General features: G+C 39.3%; 1 protein-coding gene across 1 annotated transcript in view; it reads right to left on the reverse strand.

Annotated features, from left to right (window-relative positions):
* The window catches only part of COLEC12 (collectin subfamily member 12), a 185,866-nt gene that overhangs the window by 78,694 nt on the left and 84,149 nt on the right, over window positions 1-23,023 (reverse strand). The window lies entirely within an intron of this gene.

Raw genomic sequence — 23,023 nt, forward strand, 5'->3', positions numbered from 1 at the left:
ATTTTGCAGGAGGGTCTGTCCCCTGAGCCCAACCTACCTTTGAACAGGCCACCAACCTTAGACCATCCCTTGGTAGGTCCATTTCCTAGAGCAAGGGGTTCCAAGCATTTGAACATAGAACCCCCAACTTCCTTACTTTATTTATTCTTCACTAACTTATAAATTATCTACACAGGCTATCATCATTACTTAATAGTTCAAGGCACAAAATATACTTAGAGTATGAACTATCATAACAATCATACTTGTACGTTTTCATCCATATCCTCCAGTGACCTTTTAATAACTTTGAAGGTTTTCTGGCCAACTGCTTGGCAAATCACATCAGACTGTCACTGTTCCTATCTTGTAACACTGTCACCTTGTGATGTGATTGGCAAACCATTTTCAGGAAGAATGATGGAGTGTTTCCTGTGCCGTTTTTTGGTCTGGTTTTCTTGGGGACGTCCTGTCAAACACTGCTATCTTTAATCCGTGGTTCCTCTATGGGAGCCTTTTAAAGCCACGTGTCCATTTGTGGAGGCTAAAACCAGGTAATACAACGGTTAAATCCATCTAACTAGGTCCCGGTAACCAGGCATGGAGTACTTTCTGCCTTTGAATTTGCGGACTTGGGAGACGGAAGTCTAAATATTGGCCCACTCTTTCACTTAGGGTTCACACGATGTCATCCAGCCAGGAAAAAATGCAGAGGCTTTTGGGGCCGCCAGAAACATGAGAGTTTCACAGCTGACTCCTCATCTACAACATCTCTGGTTCAGAGCACTTTCTAGCAAGAGAAGGAAAGTTATAGATACTCTCTGTCCAAATGTCTCAAATGCCTCCAAAGGGAACCAGGTAAGGCATATGACCTAACTTTCTAGGCTGAAAAAACAAAGCAGGGTCTGTCTTCCCTCATTTTTCCTCCAATGGGCACCTCAAAAAAGCATGGGAACTACACGACAGGGGCGAGGGGCACGCTGTTCCTCCCTCCATCAGCCCACATTGCTGTTCCTTCAGCAATAATACCTACAGTCTTAACACCTTCTGTAAATTGATTTTGTCACCGCGTTCTAGGTTTGAAAAATTAGAGCTGCTATATACATTTGCAATCTCAAGGGTCACGATTTCTAGTTTTTGAGGAATGTTGCTACTTTATCCAAGAAAAGCAACCACCGACAAGATGAAAGGAAGTAGCCACAAATTCCCCTTTCCACCCACTTCCATGGTAAAAACACAAGATCAGCGCATTTCTCCAATGTTGCCAGTGAAGACTTTTCTTCAGTGCTTGAAAACGGGCCCTTCTGACCCAGGCCTCCTCTCTGGGCTTGAGCCTCCCTCTGAGGCCAGTAGCAGCTCTGTGCATTCTGTGGGCCTGATACAGGGAAGAAGGTCTGGGGGAAGGGTCGGTAGCTGACTTAACCAGCTCGGTTGCAGGAAAATTCCACAGATGGGAAAAGCAGATTCAAACTGCGGAAGAGTCAGAGGAGTTAGTTAACCTAAGTTACGCTTCCACGCTGAACTACTGGACTCAGTGGCGTCTGTAATGAATTTCGACGAAGTCAGTAATTATCTGAAGAATGAGAAGAAAACTGACATTGAAGCCAGCTGAAGCTATGGATTGAGACATCTGGAATCTCCAGGCTTTTCTGGGGTGGGGGGAACATGTAAGCGGACAGCTTGGACCTCGTGTTCCACGTGCTGCCTCTCTCCGAGCTACCCGGAGGTGTTTATATACCGACTCTAAGTGCCCGAGGGCTTGAATAATACAAGACGAACAGAAGCAATTGAAAGCTGGTCTGTCTGTAGTATCCAGACCTAAACCCTAACCTAAACATATCCAAATTCCTCTCATCTTGTTAAGATCGATTTAAGACAACAGAGCAGGTCCAAATAATGCCAAGCATTTGAGGGCCACCCATGTATACCAGGCTACTTTATCAGCAGCTCAAGGCACTATTTATAAAAAAGCAAAACCAACCAAATAAACCAACAACAAAAAAAACAACACAAAAAAACCCAAGCCCGAAATGCCATCCTAGAGAATGCACAACGGAGTCTGAGGTTGAGGACATTTTTCACCCTGTCGCAGGACTGAATTTCAGATGACAAGGCTGGGGACCACCAGTGCTAGATGCCTGGGGTGTGCGGCAGGGAACTGGGCCAGGAGAGCACTTCTCCCTCCTGGGTGGGCAGCTCTGTGCCCCCGTACGGGCTGTTCCTGCTGGCTGGAGTCTTTTCTTGTCAAACTTTCCCAAATGGCAGGCCATGCTCTGCCATTCACGTCCTGTCATTCACTGATTTACTTGTCCATTTAGCAAATATTTACCGAATGCCTCCTAAGGGTCAGGCCCCGGGGATATACACGTGAATGGAACCCACACGGCCTCTACCTTCATCTGAAGCTTTCTCTAAGTCTCTCTGGCGGGTTGTTCGCTTGAGTTGTAATCCTGGTTAAAATGTAGACACTGTGGGGCAGAGCTAGACTTGGCTGTTACTAGCTGTTAGTTAAGCAGGGGTCTGAGATTCGGACTGATGCTGAGTGCCTGGAAGGAAGCACTGGGGCAGATGTGTGGTGGGGACCGTGGCGGAGCACTTGGGAAATTAATTTTCATCTGTTTCACAGTTTGCTTGGGACTAGCCCAACCTGTAACAGACCCCAGTTCTTGGCTCAAGCCTTAGACAACCCTTGTTAAAAGGGTGTACGTGGGGGGTGGCGACTGGAGAGGCTGCCTGTATTCATAGCCTATAGAAAGTCCCACGACACAGTTTCAGCTAGACTTTCAGCTTTTTCTCTGTACAAAGGCTAACCCTTTTCCTCTCCATTTGCGTCCCCAGTGCAGGGCTCTTGGTAGTGCTTGGAAGGAGTAAAACTGCAAAAAGACAGTGGCAAGTCGATATGTAGAGGCTGGAAAGAGCCCAGATAAACTCTAATTTGGATCATCTCTAGGTCCTGGCCAACAAAGCACTGGCGTGCTCTAAAAGGGGAACGACTCTGAGTCTAAATCACGCCAACTGAACGTTCAACAGTTTCTAGAGTAAGTAGATCCTTTTAATCTGTCGTAAGTTCATGCACTTGGAATGACCAATAATGTATACTTAAACATATAATAAAACTTAAGGGAAAAGAGAGTCCAGAGCGTGCAGGGGAAACGAGCTATTACTCCTCTGGCACGGAAAGGCCATTGTGTTTCATGTATGATTTGACCATGCTTCAGGAAAGCAATTTTGGCTTTAAATGGCACATTTCCTTTCTTCTTTATTAGGCTTCCTGAGGGGTTATTTCACCCCAGGTACTTTCTTATACTGAGTAGTATTTCAGCTGTTTCGTGCAAACCCAGAGACCTTGCCGAGATCTCAGTAATACTTGGTATGTCACTAATGGTCAACAACTGGCAGACTGTGGTTCTGGAATCCTGAGCTGCATACTTGAATCTGTGATGGATGTTTATAACTGTCGGAATGTGTCTTCAATCATCGCAGAAATGCCTGAGCACATGGCTGTCGGTTGCGCAATGTAAGACGTGACTGACTGCGTTTCTTAAGATGGGCATTTGTGCCATTGTTTATTATTGTTCTGGTAACATTTACTATTTTCGAGGCCTTGTTGTTCTGTTTTAAGAAATAACAATTTGAGTGTTGTTGTTTGCTTTTTCCCCAAAGAAGTAGCCTTAACCTTCTTTCCCCGAGTTTTGGAGGAAGGCAGCATCTGGGAACATATGGTTTCAGCTTCCTGAAAAATAAACTTTCCTTCCTTATTTTGGTAAGAGGCATTCTTTATTCCTAGTGAAACCAAGACTAGATTAGTTAATGGAATTTTATTTCCTTGGGACTTATCTGCATGGGAACATCAATCTCATTAGAGCCTCTGGAAGCAGGAGCTAATGGAATATAGACTGTCTTGCACATTAATGTCTCCTGATCATGAAGGAGCAATTCTCACTTAGGAACTGCATGTATTTTTTTGGACACTATATCTGTACCCAGGCTTGCTTCCACCTTCTTAGTATTTAGGTATCTGAAATTAGTTATTCATGAGTGAAATAAAATATTTTTATTTGCATTATAGTTCTTCAGATCTGGAACCAGCTCATACCAGCTGGCCTTTTAAATAATTCCTCTGTAAAATCTCCAGCAACTCTGCCACTCAAAGCAATGCAGTTACCTTTGGCTTCCTTACAGAGATTCAACCCCTATTCCAAGGGAAACAGACCAGGTTTTCAAAAAGCTGAGCGGTCCTTGGCTCCTTAGCTGCTCATGAAAGTCCAATTATTATCAACAGAAAAGATACTTTCTAATTGTCACCAAGGACTTGTCCTCAGTGTTCTATGATTTTCTCAGACCAAAAGTCTCCAGGTGTCATGGGCAGGGCCAGTGCCAGCACCAGCTTAGATTCACTATGCATCCTCTTGGCATTTCAATGTTCTTGCTTATGAAGCTGGGCTCTTATCCTTTAGAGATACTCTACAAAGCACCTCAAAGGAATGTGCTCAAATACTTGCTTCAGTAGAATTCCTGGGAATGGCACTGGCCACATCATATTGCATGAGGTTTCATAGCAGTTTTCAAACCCTCCTTCTTCAGGGTCCAGGGACAAGAAGGCTGAAAAGCAGCTGTGCTACATGATGACCTGGAACTCAGAGGACCCGAGAGAGCCTGAAAGGGATGTGTGGCTTCTGCAGGAGTTAACACTTGGCTCTGCCAAAGGCATCCAACATAAGACAGCAGAAAGAACCACACACTGGAAAGCACAATTAATACACTCTTGAGTCCAACTGTGGCTTTACCATGGTTTATGGTTTCTTCACTTGTACAATGAGGGGTGGGTACTCAACAACCTTCAGATTCCTTCAAGTTCGTTGTGGATTTTTTAATTCCATTCTACTCAGAATTATATCTTAGCAGACCCTGGCAGAGCAAACTTCCAATGTAACTGTATGGAAGAGGCCACTTACGACACCTGGCCAGATAACACAAAGACGAACCAGAAGCAAGGTAAAGAAGATGTCCATGTCTCATCTACTGCAATTGGGAATCTGTTCGGGGATCTAAAAGATCCAGATGTTCTACCTTCACATAATAAAGGTCTTAGCAGTAGTTGAATTAGGGCTCTTTCCATGGCTGATACAATTTCACTCCCACCCCTCATCTCCCACCATGAGCAGCAGTGAAAGTTTATTCCTTGCTTTCAGGTGTGTGTGGGAGCCTCTTAATGGGTCAGGTTTGTGCACAAAAGCAGGAAACACACCTACTGGGCAAACAGTATTTAAACAGCCATGGCCTGAGTTACTGATTTGGGGAGAGTCTAAAGTGTTTTCTAGTGTTGGTGCTTCTAACAATAAGCCTTCCATAGTCACTTCTTTAAGGGTTAAGTTATTCTGGGCCGAGTCCAAGATGGCAGAGAAGTAGGAGACCTTAGTTTCGACTGGTCCCAGGAATTCAACTAGATAGCTATAAAATCATTCTGAACACCTGCAAACTCAACTGGAGATCTAAGAAAAGAAAAGCTGCAACTCTACAAATAGAAAAGCAACCACTTTCTGCAAGGACAGAATGACAAGATGGAAAACTCACCTCAAAAAAAGAGAACAAGAGGCAATAATGACTGCCAGGGACCTAATCAGTATGGATATAAGTAAGATGTCAGAACTAGAGTTCAGAATAATGATTATAAAGATATTAGCTGGGCTTGAAAAAAGCACAGAAGACACTAGAGAATCCCCTTCTGGAGAATAAAAGATCTAAAATCTAATCAAGTCAAAATACAAAAGGCTAATAATGAGATGCAATAAAAAATGGAGGCTCTACCTGCTAGGATAAATGAGGCAGAAGAATTAGTGATATAGAAGACCAAATGATGGAGAATAAAGAACCTGAGAAAAAGAGATAAACAACTACTGGATGATGAGAGGAGAATTCGAGAGATAAGTGATACCATAAAGTGAAACAATATTAGAATAATTGGGATCCCAGAAGAAAAGAAAAGGGCAGTGGGAAGAAGGTATATTGGAGCAAATCATAGCAGAGAACTTCCCTAATCTGGGGAAAGAAACAGGCATTCAAGTCCAGGAGGCACAGAGAACACCCTTCGAAATCAATAAAAGTAAGTCAACACTTCAACATATAATAGTGAAACTTGCAAATCTCAGAGACAAAGAGAAAATCCTGAAAGCACCTCAGGCCAAGGGGTCTGTAACCTACAAGGGTAGAAACACCAGACTGGCAGCATACCTATCCATAGAGATCTGGTAGGCCAGAAAGGACTGGCATGATATATTCAGCGTACTAAATGAGAAAAATATGCAGCCAAGAATACTTTATCCAGCAAGGATGTCATTCAAAATAGAAGGAGAGATAAAAAGCTTCAGGACAAACAGAAACTAAAAGAATTTATGATCATTAAACCAGCCTTGCAAGAAATATTAAAGGGAATCCTTTAAGCAAAGGGAGAGACCAAAAGTAACACTGACCAGAAAGGAACAGAGACAATATACAGAAAGAGTGACTTTACAGGTAATACAATGGCACTAAATTCATAGCTTTCAATAGTTACTCTGAATGTGAATAGGATAAATGACCGAATCAAAAAACACAGGCTATCAGATTGGATAAAAATGCAAGACCCATCGATATGCTGTCTTCAAGAGACTCATTTTAGACCCAAAGACACCTCCAGACTGAAAGTAAGGGGGTAGAAAAAAATTATCAAGCTAATGGACATAAAAAGAAAGCTGGGGTAGTAATCCTTATATCAGACAAATTAGATTTTAAACCAAAGACTGTAATAAAAAATGAGGAAGGATACCATATCATAATTAAAGGGTCTATCCAACAAGAAGATCTAACAATTGTAAATATTTATTCCCCTAACATGGGAGCAGCCAATTATATAAACCAATTAACAACAAAATTAAAGAAACACAATGATAATAATACAATAATCGTAGAGGACTTTAGCACCCCACTCACTGCAATGGACAGATCATCTAAGCAGAAGATCAACAAGGAAATAGGACTTTGAATGAAACACTGGACCAGATGGACTTCACAGATATATTCAGAGCATTCCATCTCAAAGCAACAGAATACACATTCTTCTCCAGTGCACATGGAGCATTCTCCAGAATAGATCACATGCTGCATCACAAATCAGGTCTCAACCAGTACCAAAAGACTGGGATCATCCCCTTCATGTTCAGACTACAATGCTTTGAAACTGGAACTCAATCACAAGAGGCAATTTGGGAAAAACTCAAATACATGGCGACTAAAGAGCATCCTACTAAAGAATGAATTGGCCAACTAGGAAATTAAAGAATTTAAAAAATTCATGGAAACAAAAGAAAACGAAAACACAACTGTTCAAAACCTTTGGGAGGCAGCAAAGGTGGTCCTAAGGGAGAAGTATATAGCAATGCAAGCCTTTCTCAAGAAACAAGAAAGGTCTCAAATACACAACCTAACCTTACACCTAAAGGAGCTGGAAAAAGAACAGCAAATAAAGCCTAAACCCAGCAGGAGAAGAGAAATAATAAAGATTAGAGCAGAAATCAATGAAATAGAAACCAAAACAACATCACTCAGATCAGGGAAATACAAATCAAAACCACAATGAGATACCATCTCACACCATCAGAATGGCTAAAATTAGCAACTCAGGAAACAACAGATGTTGGTGAAGATGCGGAGAAAGGGGAACGCTCTTATACTGCAGGTGGGAATGCAAGCTGGTGTAGCCACTCTGGAAAACAGTATGGAGGTTCCTCAAAAAGTTGAAAATAGAGCTACTCTATGACCCAGAAATTACACTACTAGGGATTTACCCCAAAGATACAAATGTAGTGATCCAAAGGGGCACCTGCACCCCAATGTTTATAGCAGCGATGCCCACAATAGCCACACTATGGAAAGAGCCCAGATGCCCATCGACAGATGAATGGATAAAAAAGATGTGGTGTGTGTATGTGTGTATGTATGTATGTGTATATATGTGTATATATATATGTGTGTGTGTGTATGTGTGTATGTATACATGGAATAGTACTCAGCCATCAAAAGAAATGAAATCTTGCCATTTGCAATGGTGTGGATGAAACTAGAGGGTATTATGCTAAGGGAAGTAAATCAATCAGAGAAAGACAATTATCATATGATCTCACTCATACGTGGAATTTAAGAAACAAAACAGAGGATCATAGGGGAAGAGAGGAAAAAATAAAACAAGACAAAATCAGAGAGGGAGACAAACCATAAGAGACTCTTAATCTTAGGAAACAAACTCAGGGTTGCTGGAGGGGAGGGGGAAGGGGATGGGGTAACTGAGTTCTGGACATTAAAGAGGGCACGTGATGTAATGAGCACTGAGTGTTATATAAGGCTGACAAGTCACTGACCTCTACCTCTGAAACGAATAATATAGTATATGTTAATTAATTGAATTTAAATTAAAAATATATATATTTTAAAAAGGCTTAAGTTACTCTGCTCTTCAAAAGGGCTTTTCAACTTCCCATCTGTAGCCTTAGCATTCAGAAGAATGCTAATCCTGAGAAGACTTTTAAACACTTGGTTCTTAAGAACTAGACTTTAAGACACAAAGACTAACAGCTATGTGTAACCAGCTTACAAAAGACTGTGAAGTAAGAAGTGTAAACCAGACCAAATGGGACAAAATCAGAACAGAAAGGACTCAGATGGGACCAGAGCACCACTGGTCAAAGGTGACCAATTCCTCAGTAAGACAGAACCAGCAACTGATAGCAAAACCCAATTCATTTGCTTTACAGTTTGTGGTGTCTACACAACAAGTTGTATAAAGTCCTTACTTATCAAAGGGTGTGTTTTTAATCACTCCCAAGAAATTTCTTTGTTGTCTTCATACAGACCCTGGGTTAAAAACAACAACTCCCACCCTTTCACAGGCTGTTATAAATGGACATATTATCCTGGGTAGACACAGGTGCCTGCAAAACACAAGACTGTGATGCCCAGAGTGGGAAAATCCAGATTAGCAGTACCCATATGCCAAACCTTCTGATGCACAGCAGACCGACAGCACTGGGTGTGCTAATACCATCACTGCACACTTACAAAAATGCACAAAACAAGAGAATAAGCAACGATTATTTTACCTTCAGTGACTCTTTACTGCCCAATCTCCTAAAGACAGCTTTGAATGAAAACCCATGAATCTAATTTCTGTTCGAAATTTTAATCCAAAAGATAAATTGAGACAAAGAAATCAAAAAGTTGTATTTCCATTAGCTAACCAAAGTGAAGAGCTGACAAAATTATCCAGTTTGGGCAAAACTAAAAGACAAGTTATCCTTTCAAATCTATAATGTGCATACTCTCTCCAGGGCCAATTTCTCCAGGTCCCTGGGTAGCCTTCTGATTCCCCTGAAGCCAAGCAAACATGGAAAAGGGATGGTTACATTTTGTTCTCACATACCTATGGTACAAAAAAAAGGGGGTTAGAAGAGGTGTCCTTTTGCTGCTATGGAATTGGAAGAACTCCAAGATCCAACCCAGAGCATCTTCCTTTTTTCCCCCAAATGTATTCTAGTTGGTTTTTTAAATTTACTTTAGGTTAAATGAGAATAGCAAAACCATCTGAAAATTAAGCATGAAATGAAAACTCTGACGCTTTTATTTGCACACATGGCAGCACTGATGTGCTAATACAATGCAGTCATGAAAGCACCCCTAGATGAACTTAGATGACTTCGTCTAATCCCTCGAAATCTGTTTATTTCCCTGAACTGGAATGATTCCTGTGGCTTTGTTTATTAGCAATTGTTTTTCGAAGTTTTGAAAAAATGTAGCAAAAAAAAAAAAAAAAAGCAAATGCTAAAACAAGAATATCATTCCTCTGCCAGCTATTTACAAGGCACTAAAATAAGTTAAAATTTACTCTAACAACATAGAATCCCAAAGTGCCTTTCATATGTTTAAAGATATTATCAGTATGATGGGAATTTATGGGGCACTCGCTTATGGTGTTGTAAACCAAGGCTTTTTTGACCAAGTCATGAACTTGTGTTACTGAATAAAACAAAATATCCAAAAGACAGGATGGAGCCACATCTTAATTTAAAGTAGGACTGGGGATGGGGCCGTAAAACTTGAATGAAAAATTAGCGATCCAACACAGGACTTTCAACCAGGCTGATCCATTCATGGTCATATGGCTGTTGGCCAATAAAAATGAATCACAGATATGCAACAATGGGAACTTCTGGTTTACCTTCCCATCTTCCTCTCACCCCACCCCATCCTATGCTCCTCTGGCTACATCTCCTGGGCCTTTGACCCTTGACTTTGCCTCCCTCTCTGGCTCCCCTGCTTGCCCCTTGTATTGGCACGGGACACTGGTTTGGCACTAAGTGCCTTCTAGGATAGGTTTGCACCTTCTTTGGTTCATTTTTGCCTTGTGTCTTTGGCTAGTCACCTCCCCACTCAGTGGTAGGCTCTAGATGCCAAGTTCAGCTTTGGCCATCTGGCCAACACCCTGAGCAGAATGACCGCAGAGCACCAGGAGAGACAACTAGACAATGTGAGTTAAGAGTGGCCACCCAATAGTAAGATGCCTTTACACCTCAGGTAGCTCTTCCTGTGATGAGACCACTTCAGGCAGGCTACGTTTTGACAGCAAGGTATTTTGTTCTTTGATTTCACAGCTGCTTCTCTGAATGGGCACAAGCACAAAGGCCAAGAATCAGACTAGGCTGGTTGAGACAAGCACAGGGACAGGAATGTGAGCTTCTTGTGGCTGACCCACATCTTCTCCATCAATGTTGAGGTGGAACCTTAAAGAAATGTTCACCCCAACCCCATTTTAAAAGAGCTTCATGGGGTACCTGGGTGGCTCAATTGGTTAAGCATCCAACTCTTGATTTCAGCTCAGGTCATGATCTCAGGGTCCTGGGATTGAGCTCCAGGTTGGGCTCCATGATCAGTGGGGAGTCTGCTTGAGGATTCTCTTTCTCCCCCCTCCCTCTGCTCCTCCCCACTCTCTCTCTCTCTCCCTCAAATAAATAAATATTTAAAAAAAAGAGCTTTCCTAATGATGTCTCAAAGGACAAAAGTATGAAAAAACTCAGAAACTGAAAAGGTGTCAAGAAGTTTTAGTTAAAAAGTAAGTGGTGGGGCACCTGGGTGGCTCAGTCAGGTAAGCATCTGCCTTCCACTTGGGTCATGATCTCAGGGTCCTGGGATTGAGCCCCGCACTGGGCTCCCTGGTCAGTGCGGAGTCTTCTTCTCCCTCTTCAAAGCCCTCCCCCTGCTCGTTCTCATTCTCTCTCTCTCAAATAAATAAATATTTAAAAAAGTAAGGGTGTTAGTTAAGGTTCTCAAGAGAAACCGAACCAATAAGATGTACATATGTATAAAAAGAAATTTATAAGGAATTGGCTTGTGCACTTATAGAGGCTGAGAAATCCCAAGATTTGCAGTTGGCAAGCTGTAGACCCAAGAGAGCTGATAGTGTCGGTCAGACTGCAAGCCAGTTGAGACCCAAGAAATACCAGTATTTCAGTTCAGTTCAAAGGCAGGAAGAGACCAAAGTTCTAGCTCAAGGCAGTCAGAGAGAAGGACCTGCTTACTCCCAAGAGGGTCAGACTCAGCCTCTTTGTTCTATTCAGGTCTTTGACTAATTGTAAAAGGCCACCCATATCTGGAAGGGCGATCTGCTTTACTCAGCCCACTGATTCAAATGTTAATCTCATCCAGAAACACCCTCATAAATACACCGGGAATAAATATTTGACCAAATGTCTGGGCACCCTATGGTCCAGGCAAGTAGACACACAAAATTAACCATCACAGGGAGTGATGTTAGAGATTACAAGAAGCAGTGAGAATGCAAGGTGTCAATCCTGGCGGCACATCAGAGACACCTGGGGGCTTTAAAAATAGCTGCCTGGGCACCATCCCAGGCCAATAATCAGAATCTCTGTTGGGTGGAGTTGCATAATGTTTAAAAACTCCCCAATGATCTGATGTGTAGTCAGAATCTCCAAGGTCTGGACTAAAAGAAGGAATACAATAAATGGCTGGACAAATGATGAACAGACGGAATCCAATTGCTGCTGCTAGCCTAGGAGATGAATTTTTAGTATGCCTTCTTCAGAATGCAAGAGGGTAAGTCAATTTCTTTGGTTTTCAGCTTAAGATGATTTTTAGCATGGTGTGGGAAAAGTGTCCTGGAAAGAGAATGGGCCTCAGGGTCTGAAAGACTTAGGTTCAATCCCAGCTCTACCACACAGTTATTTAACCTCTCGCAACCCCCCATTTCCTAACTGGTAAACTACAGATAACGATGGCTGAGATGATACTCTTAGAAGGTCAGCACGATGCCGGATACCAGCAAAGGTCATTCTCTTCCTCTAAACTCAGCAGGGATCAAGTATTATTAAAACTTAAGAACCAAAACGTGACCATCATACATGTAATCCCATCTATGTTTTCAATAAATAAATAATACATCACATACCACATCTCTTTGAGCAATCTTTCTTTTCAATCACTATCTTGTACCAAAAACTCCTGTGGTTCATAAACAGAAAAAAAGATGTGAGATTTTGAACTTGAAAAGGAATGAATGTGGGATTAAACTTGAATTATTCATAGCTGTCTCAAAGCTGAAACTCTCCAAGGAATTCAAGTATTGCCAAGTATTGAGAAAAAGAAAAAAAAAAAACACGACAAAACAGGGAAAGTAAAAGGGAAGAAAAAGATTGAGATGATTTAAATCAAATTTCAGGGACAGAAAATAGGTCTGAAATCTGTAATGTGTAGAGTTCCTCAAAAAATAATTTTGCCACAACTTATTTCACACTAAAATAGACGTTGAAATGCCTAACTCAGAAATGATTGTGTTTGACAATTATTACCAGTTTATTAATCTTAAATGGAGTCAATGATTTTTCAAAACTGAAAGAATATTATTTAGATATTCTGCCAGCAGAGAGATATTCTTAAGGGCGCCTGGCTGACTCAGTAGATAGAGCATGTGACTCTTGATCTTGGGGCTGTTTGAGCCCCACATTGGGTATAGATATTACTTAAAAATAAATCTTAGGGGAAAAAAATGTCTTCTTTCCCCAGAATGCTAGCATTCCTAAAAAGAGTAGCAATGGGTTGATTTACTTATGGTTTTTGTACATATTTATTTACTTATAGAATCAGTCTACTGTATTGTGGGCACAAGTTATATAGTAATACTGGAACACGTTAACACTGTGGGATCGCTCACTAATTTGATCCTAAAGGTATTCATTAATTTCCTGCTGTAGGTATAGGACTCCTCTCTACATTTATACACAAAACCACACCTATATGAACATGTTTCACCTAAATGAAAACTGATGGGGAGCTGCATGGGATTTACTAGGTATGCACATGCAAAAGAAGCAGGAAAGATCATCTCTATCCTGGTTAAGCTAGCAAGCTGACTGAGGCATGTGGTGGGAGAAAAATGTGTGCAAAACTGGCTTCAAATCCTGACTCTGCCAATCACTAGGCTGTGTGATCTAGAACAAGTTACTTAATTTCTCTGAACTTCAGTTCTCATTCTGCACATCAGGGTTAATAATACCCTCCCTGTAGCGTTATTTTGAGGATTAGGTGAAATTATGCATAAAGTGCCAAGCACATGGTAGACACTTTTCCTCTTACATAAATCTGAGAAACAGATGTTTTCTGCAGGTGGTTTGGTGTCCTTCTGATTTGTGAAGTGGTGCCGCATGCTCATACAATATTGAGCTTAAAAACCAAGCTGACTAAAAATGAAAGCTCCAAGACTTCCAACTTCCAGGAAGACAAAGTGGACGCCTGTTCTCCCATTTCTCCCACTAAGTAAAACTAAAACCCGACACATCAGACATTAAACAAATATAAGACTCTGAAAGGTGAAGAGAAGAGAAGAAGGCTGGTTAGAGATCTCAGGACACATGGAACAACACACTGGTGAGTTGCTCTCATTTCTTTGTATGTCAAATACCCCAACAAAATCCTTCCTTCTCAAGGAAAGGGGCAGCCTCACAGGGTAGTAAACTTTTAAATTAATAAACGCTGTGAGCCAGCCAAACACCGCACAAAGAAACCCCCCCAAAACCAAAAAACTATGGCCCAGCCTCCACCTATACCAGCAAAGCCCTGGTGGGGAGCTTAGACTTCCACCTCCATGAGGCTATAATGAGGTGTCCGAATACCCCCACTTGGTTGATGTCAGAGAATGCCCAGTTGAGAGTCAGGACTTTCACTATACCCTACTGATAATGAGGCCACCTCACTCGTGGTGTCAAAGGAGAACCTCCACCCCTTCTCAGCAATAATGCTTAATAATGAGCAATGATAATAATGAGCAATAATGACACCTCTCATGTGTCAATAGAGGTTCAATAGGGGACCTGCACATCTGCCTCCACCAAAATAGTAATAAGGCCACCCATTCCCCTGCCAAAGCCCCGAGAAAGCTTAAAACAGAGGGTTTCAGTAAGATCGAGTCTCATAAAATAATATGAAAATACCCCAGTTTCAAATAAAATTACTTGTCATACCAACAAACAGAAAAATCTCAAACTTAGTGAAAAATGACAATCGAAAGATGCCACTACTGAGATGACAAGAGATTTTAGGATTACCGGGCAAATATTTTAAAACAGCCATGAGAAATTGCTTCTATGAGCAATTACAAATACATTTCAAACATGAAAAAATAAGTTAAAAACTTAGAAAAGAAATAGAAAGTTTCAGTGAAAAAGCAGATGACCTAAAGAAGAATGAAATGGAAACTTCAATAAAAAAAAATATATAACAGTCACTAAAATAAAAAGCTCATTGGAAGGGCTCCACAGCAGAATGGAGGGAACAGAGGAAAGAAACAAGGAACTGGGAGACAGAAGAGTAAAAATTACCCAATCTGAATAGAGAGAAAATGCATTAAAAAGAAAATGAACAGAACCTCAGGAGCCTGTTAGGAAATCTAACATTCATGTCATCAGAGTCCTGGAAGGAAAAGCGAAAGAGGGAGGAGCTGGAAAAGTACTTGAAGAAATAATGGCTGTGGAAACTTCTCATATTTGGCAAGAGACATAAACCTACAAGTTCAGAAGCTGAGTGAATCCCAAACAGGAGAAAGCCAAAGAAATCCATGCCAACACACATCATCATTAAACTTCTGAAAACAAAAGGCAAAGAAAATATTTTGAAAGCAGGAAGAGAGAAACACTTTACCTACAGGGGGAAAGCAATTCAAACAGTGGCTTTCTCGTCAGAGAATATGGCAGTGGGAATGAGATTTTTCAAGTGCTGAAAGAAAACAACTGTGAGTACACAGTCGTGTACCTCGCAGAAACATACTCTAGGAAGGAAGGAGAAATGAAGACATTCTCGGAGGAAGGAAAACCAAGAAAAGTTGTGGCTAGCAGACCTACTCTGAAAGGATAAAGAAAGCTCTCTAAACAGAAAAGAAGACACTGTGGAATGTCAAGAAGGAAGAGACAGTGAACAAAAATAGGCATAAATGCAATAGACTTTTCTCTTCCTTTGGAGTTTTCTAAATTATGTTTGATGGTGAAGCAAAATTAACAAAACTGTCTGATTTGGTTCCAAATGTGTGTGGATGAACCATTGAAGACAAGTGTATTATAAATGGAGGAAGGTAAAGGGTGGTAAGGTTTCTATACTTCACTTGAATTGGTAAAAACGAAACAGCAGTAGGCTGTGATAAGTTATGTAGACACATAATATAGCACCTAGAGCAACCTCTAGAAGAAAGCTATACAAAGAGACGCACTCAAAAACACTAGGAAAAATCAAAATGGAATTCGAAAAAACATTCAGCTAACCCACAGGAAAGCGAAAAGAAAAGAAAAGAAAAGAAAAGAAAAGAAAAGAAAAGAAAAGAAAAGAAAAGAAAAGAAAACAGAGTTGTAAAAAAGAGGGAACAATGAACAAAAAATAAATAAAACAGATGACTTAAGCCCTAACATATCAATAAATGCTTTAAGTGCAAACAGTCTAAATAAACCGATTAAAAGAGAAGGGCAGAACAGATTTTAAAATGTGACTCAACAAATAGGAAGACCGGTAGGAGAAGGAAGGGAAGAATGAAGGGGGGGGGTAAACAGAAGGGGGGATGAACCATGAGAGACTGTGGACTCTGGGAAACAAACTGAGGGCTTCAGAGGGGAGGGGAGTGGGGGATTGGGATAGGCCAGTGATGGCTATTAAGGAGGGCACGTATTGCATGGTGCACTGGGTGTTATACGCAACTAATGAATCATGGCACTTTACATCAAAAACTAGGGATGTACTGTATGGTGACTAACATAACATAATAAAAAATTATAAAATAAAATAAAAAATAAATAAATCAAAATGTGACTCTATGTTGTCTACAAGAAACTCATTTCAAAACAGCAATACAGGAAGGTTGAAATAATGAGGATGGAAGAAGATATAGTGGTTATATATATATCAGATAAGGTAGACTTCAAAGAAAATAAAATGACCAGAGAGAGAGACGCCCACTAAAAAGTGATAACAAGATCACTCCAAGAAGACATAGGAATCCTAAATGTATATGCACCAAACACCAGAATTGCAGAATAGGTGAAACAAAAACTGATAAAACTGAAAGGAGAAATAAACAACTTTACAGAATTATAGTTGAGGAATTCAACACCATTCTTTCAAAAATTGAGAAATTGATTTTCAACAGCAAATCAGCAGGACATAGAAGAACTCAATGCCATCAACATCCAAGAGGATCTAATTGTAATTTATAGAACACTCCACCCAACAACTTCAGGATATGCATTCTTTACAAGTGCCCACAGCACATACACCGAGACAGACCAAATCCTGAGCTATAAAACAAATATCATCAATTTAAAAGAGTTGAAATCATACCACACGTGTTCTCATCACCATGGAATCAAACTAGAAATCAATAACAGAAAGATAACAGTAAACTTTCCAAACACTGACACTAAATAACAACCTGCTAATGAATCCATGGGTCAAAAAAGGAAATCTCAGGGAAATAAATACACTGGACTAATGAAAATGAAAATACAACATATCAACATTTGTGGGACACAGCTAACTCAGTGCTAAGAGAGGAAATCTATAGCACTAAGTGAACACATTAGAAAAGAAGTCTCAAATCAATAATCCGAGCTCCCTGCTCAAGAACCTACCAAGAAACAAAATAAACCCAAAGCATGCAGAAGGAAGGAAATAATAAAGAACAGAAACCAATGAAAATTAAAATGCAAAAACATAGAGAAAACAGTAAAACAAAGAGCTGGATCTTTGCAAAGATAATAAAATTGACAAACCTTCAGTAGGACTGACAAAGGAAAAAATATAGAAAGTACCAATATCAGAAGAAAAAAAGGATATCACTATAGACCCTACAGACATCAAAAGGATAATAAAGAAATATTAAGAATAATTCTACATGAATACATTCAACGACTTCTATGAAATGAACAAATTCCTCAAGAAACCCCACAAACTACCATAACTCACCCAACACGAAATAATTTAAGTAGGCCTATATGTATTAAGAAATATGAATTCATAATTTAAAAACCCCCAAAAAGGTACAGAGGAATTGAAATGGCTAAAACAATTTTGAAAAAGAATAATCAAATCAGAGGAATCAGTTTACCTTATTTCAAGACGTGATGTAACTACAGTAATCAAGACTGTACTATATAGGCAATTAAGAATAGAGAACCCAGAAACAGACCCACGCAAACATGACCAACTGATTTTTGATTAAGGTACAAGAGCCATTCAACAGAGGAAGACAGCATTTTCAACAAATGGTGCTGGAGTAATTAGAAACCCATAGGCAATTCTCACACCTTTCATAACACTTGAATGCATCACTTGAATGCATCACAGACTTAAATATAAACAAAAAACTTATAGACAAAAAAAAATAGAAGAATATCTTTAGGATCTCCAGCTAGGCAAAGAGTTCTTAGACTTGACACCAAAAGCATAATAAATAAAAGAAAAAATTGATAAATTGAATTTCACCAAAATTAAAAATTTTGCCTTTGGAAAAAGTACTGTTAAGGAGCTGAAAAGACAAGCTACAGAGAGGGAGAAAATATATGCAAACCATACATTCAAACAAAGAATTAGTATAGAATATATAAAGAACTGTCAAAAACTCAAGCAAAAAAGCAAATAATTCAATTGGAACATAGGCAAAAGACACAAAGAGACATTTTGCCAACAAGACAGATGGCAGGGGTGCCTGGGTGGCACAGCGGTTAAGCGTCTGCCTTCAGCTCAGGGCGTGACCCTGGCGTTATGGGATCAAGCCCCACATCAGGCTCCTCCGCTATGAGCCTGCTTCTTCCTCTCCCACTCCCCCTGCTTATGTTCCCTCTCTCGCTGGCTGTCTCTATCTCTGTCAAATAAATAAATAAAATCTTTAAGAAAAAAAAAAGGCAGATGGCAAGTAAGCACATGAAAAGATATTCAACATCATCAGCCATTAGAATAATTTAAATTAAAACCACAATGATATACCACTACATACCCACCAGAATGGCTAAAATAAAAAATAGTGATACTACCAAATGCTGGTGAAGATGTGGAATGTAAATGAGGAATGTAAAATAGTGCAGCCACTCTGAAAAAAAGTTTGGTAGTTTCTTAAACAACTAAATATGCAAATACGATATGATCCAGCAATTGCATTCCTTGGCATTTATCCCAGAAAAATATGTTCATATAGAAATCTGTAAATGAATGTTCATAGCAGCTTTATTCATAATAGCCCCAAACTGGAAACAACCCAGATGTCCTTCAATGAATGAATGAATGACTATCCCATGGAATACTACTCGCCAATAAAAAGGAACAAAGTATTGATACGTGCAATAATCTTAATGAGGCTACAGAGAATTATGCTCAGTGGAGGGGGGGAGAGCCAACCATGAAAGGTTATATATTGTATAATTCTTTTTTTTTTATAATGATTTTTTATTATATTATGTTAGTCACCATACAGTACATCCCCGGTTAATTCTATTTATATATTTCTTGAAATGACAAAACTATAGAAATAGACAACTGATTAGTGGTTGCCAGGGGCTAAGAGAAAGTGGAAGGGAGGGAAGTTAGTAAAGCTATAAGGGAAACATATGGGAACCTTGAGACAATGGATATTTTCTGTATCTTGACTTCACCAATGCCCATATCTTGGTTGTGATGTTGCACTACAGTTCTGCAATATGTTACCATTGGGGGAAACTGGGAAAAGAATATACAGGATTACTCTATATTATTTCTTACAACTGCGTAAGAATTTACAATGATTTCAAAACAAAATTTAATTTAAAAATTGAATGCTCCAGAGATGACTTGCGAAGTGGTAAAGACAGTAAGCAAAAGCAAAACAAAACAAGCAAAAACAAACTCTCAGACAAATGCTGACCCTTAAAGATAGAAGAGCTTTTAATTATCAACTAGTCTGACTTCTTCATTTGAAGATAAGAAATGGAGGCCCAGAGAAATGGAATAATTAGCAGAGCTTTTCTGGATAAATGTGCAATAACATGGAGGTTTATTCAGTTGTCTGTCATAGTGACATATGAACCTAATTACACTGTAATCACATCTGCCTTTCTTCAACTACTCAATACTCTGGTGTTGAATATGTTAGGCTTAAAATACGTTGGACTGAAGTAAAATAAATAAGAAATGATAATCAACAGCACTAGTTCCTGGTCAAGGCTACTGATTTTCACTGTCCTCAAATGAGTTATCATCACGCTAGATGTGGGTGAAATATTTATAGGGTGGAGAGATGACTTTTAAAACTCTTTCTAGATTCTCCAGTTCCTTTTTTTTTTTCTTAAAAAACCCAAAAGGTCCAACAAATCAAATTTCAAAACTGACATGTTACATGTATTGACCCACAAAAAATTAGTTTGAAAATTGTTTCATCAAAAAGCAAAAGCAAACTGAAAATAACAAAGACCAGCCAGGAACATCTAGGGAAGTACTTATCACATGCTGGTTATTGTAGGTGATTCGAACATTAAACAGAGCTGCATTTCATGAGATAATCTGATGTGGAGGAAAAAAAGAAAAGAAGGATGAAGAAGATCAGAAGTTGAAAAGAGATGTAGAGATTTACTGTCACAGTATCTTTGAGTTACGGTCTTTCTCTAACTGCTCTCTCAACATTTTACTTAAATATCTTGTTATTATATCCTACAAGAATTTCACAAGTCCTTGAAAGTGGCTTCTGTGCCTCCTCTCCGGTAAGGAATCTCTTCTGTTATGAGCAGGGAGAAAACTGCAAATTTCCATCCACATGATGAGGCTTTGAGACTCTTCCATGCCCTGCCATGTTGTCACACAGCAGAAACACTGTTCACATACTTCTCTTGAATGTGTCATGGGGAAGTACCAGCTCTAGAGAAGACTGATGTCCTTAATCAGAGGGTAGATCTTCTTCTTCTTCTTTTTTTTTTTTTTTAAGATTTATTTATTTATTTATTTATTTATTTATTTATTTATTTATTTATTCAACAGAGATAGAGACAGCCAGCGAGAGAGGGAACACAAGCAGGGGGAGTGGGAGAGGAAGAAGCAGGCTCATAGCGGAGGAGCCTGATGTGGGGCTCGATCCCATAACGCCGGGATCACGCCCTGAGCCGAAGGCAGACGCTTAACCGCTGTGCCACCCAGGCGCCCCCAGAGGGTAGATCTTCTGATCTACCAATCAGAGTGATAGATCTCTTAAAGTTTTTGAATAATAATAGTAATAATAATAATTAAAGTTAGAAAAATCATCTTGCCCTACATTCTGAACAGCACAGATAAAGTTTGGTAAACTAATTGGGGATTATAGAAGAAGAAGAATGGAGGAAAAAGGTTCCAGGTAGGGGGTGCAGCATGTGCATGGATGTGTAGGAAAGCCTGCCAGGTTTTAAGAACTGCACTAAGTAGGAATAGTTCATTAATTTTACTGTATTTGTGAGCACCTGGGCCAGTCATTGTTTGCAGGTTTACAGTGGAGACCAAAAGACAAGGTCCCTTCTCCATGAACTTGCCTCTGTGGTGGGAGTATGGGGGTGGGGAAGAGACACACAATCAATAGAGTAACATGAAAATATCGAACAGTACAACACAGAGACTCAAAGTGACTACTTTTAGATTGCATCCTTCAGAAGTCAGGAGGTGAACAGATCATCTAGACAGAAAATAAGAAAACATCAGCCTTAACAACATGTTAGACCAGATGACCTAACAGATACACACAGAACATTCCCTCTGAAAGCAACAGAACACACACTCTTCTCAAATGCACATGGAACACCCGCCAGGATAGATCATATCTCAGTCCACAAAACAAGTTTAAGAAGAACTGAAATAATATCAATCATCTGTTCTAACCACAATGGCATGAAATTAGAAATTAATTACAAGAAAACTGGAAAATTCATAAATATGTGAAGATTAAACACTGTGCTACTGACCAACCAATGGGTTGAAGAAGAAATTTTAAAAAAATACCTCGAGACAAATAAAGATGGAAATACAACATACCAAAGTTTATGAGCTCCAGTAGAAGCACTTCTAAGAGGGACATACATAGCAATGAATGCTACCTCAAAAAACAAGTAAAATCTCAAATAAACAACCTAATTTTATACCTTAAGGACCTAGATAAAGAAAAACAAAGTACAAAGTTGGGAGAACAAAGGAAATAACAAAGATCAGAGCAGAAATAAATAAAATAGAGACATAAAAGATAATAGAAAAGATCAATGAAACTAAGAGCTGGTTTTTTGCAAAGACAAAATTGACAAACCTTTAGCTAGGAAAAAAAAGAGAGGACTCAAATAAGTGAAATCAGAAATGAAGATGACATTACAACTGCTACCACAGTAACACAGAGGATTCTAAGAGACTACTATGAATGACTGTACGCCAATAAATTTGACAACCTAGAAGAAATGACTAAATTCCTAGAAACATACAACTTACTAAGATGGAATCATGAAAAAACAGAAAATCTGATTACTAGTAAGGAAATTGAGTCAGTAATCAAAAACCTCCCAACAAACAGAAGTCCAGGACTTCACTACAATTCTACCAAACATTCAAAGAAGAATTAATATCAAGCCTTCTTCAACTCTTCCAAAAACAGAGGAGGAGAGAATACTTCGATTTTATTTTATAAGGCCAACATTACCATGATACCAAAACCAGACAAGTAGGGCCCCTCCAAAAAAAGAAAATTACACAATATCCCTAGTGAACATAAATGTAAAAATCTTCAACAAAATATTAGCAAACTGAATTCAACAATATATCAAAAGGATCATATGCCATGATTAAGTAAGATTTATTCCAGGGATGCACGATGGTTCAACAACCACAAGAATCAATCACCGTGATACACCAAATAATAAAATGAAGGATAAACATCCTATGATCATTCCAAGAGATGCAGAAAAGCATTTGACAAAATTCAACAATAAAAAAAGTCTCAACAGTAAATATTGAGGGAATGTACCACAGTATAATAAAGGCCACATATGACAAGCCCACAGCTAACATAATACTCTATGGTAAAATGCTGTAAGCTTTCCTCTAAGATCAGGAATAAGACAAGGAATCCACTCTGACCATTTATTCAACATAATATTGGAAATCCAAGCCAGGGTGATTAGGCAAGAAGAGGAAATAAAAGCCTCCAAATTGAAAAGGAAGAAAACTGTCATTACTTGCAGAAGACATGATGTTATATATAGAAAACACTAAAAACTCCACCAAAAACGTGTTAGAACTAATGAATGAATTCAGTAAAGTTGCAGGATACAAAACCAATATACAAAAATCTGTTCCATTTCTATACAGTAATAACAAACTGTCAGAAGGAAAAAATTAAGAAGACAATCCCATTTACAATGGCATCACAAAAAGAATAAAATACTTAGGAATAAGTTTAACCAGGGAGATGAAAGAGCTGTCCACTGAAAACTCTAAGACA

Source organism: Ursus americanus, chromosome 19 (assembly GCF_024610735.1).
Source record: "Ursus americanus isolate L20-20 chromosome 19, mUrsAme1.1.p, whole genome shotgun sequence".
Classification (NCBI taxonomy): Eukaryota; Metazoa; Chordata; class Mammalia; order Carnivora; family Ursidae; genus Ursus; species Ursus americanus.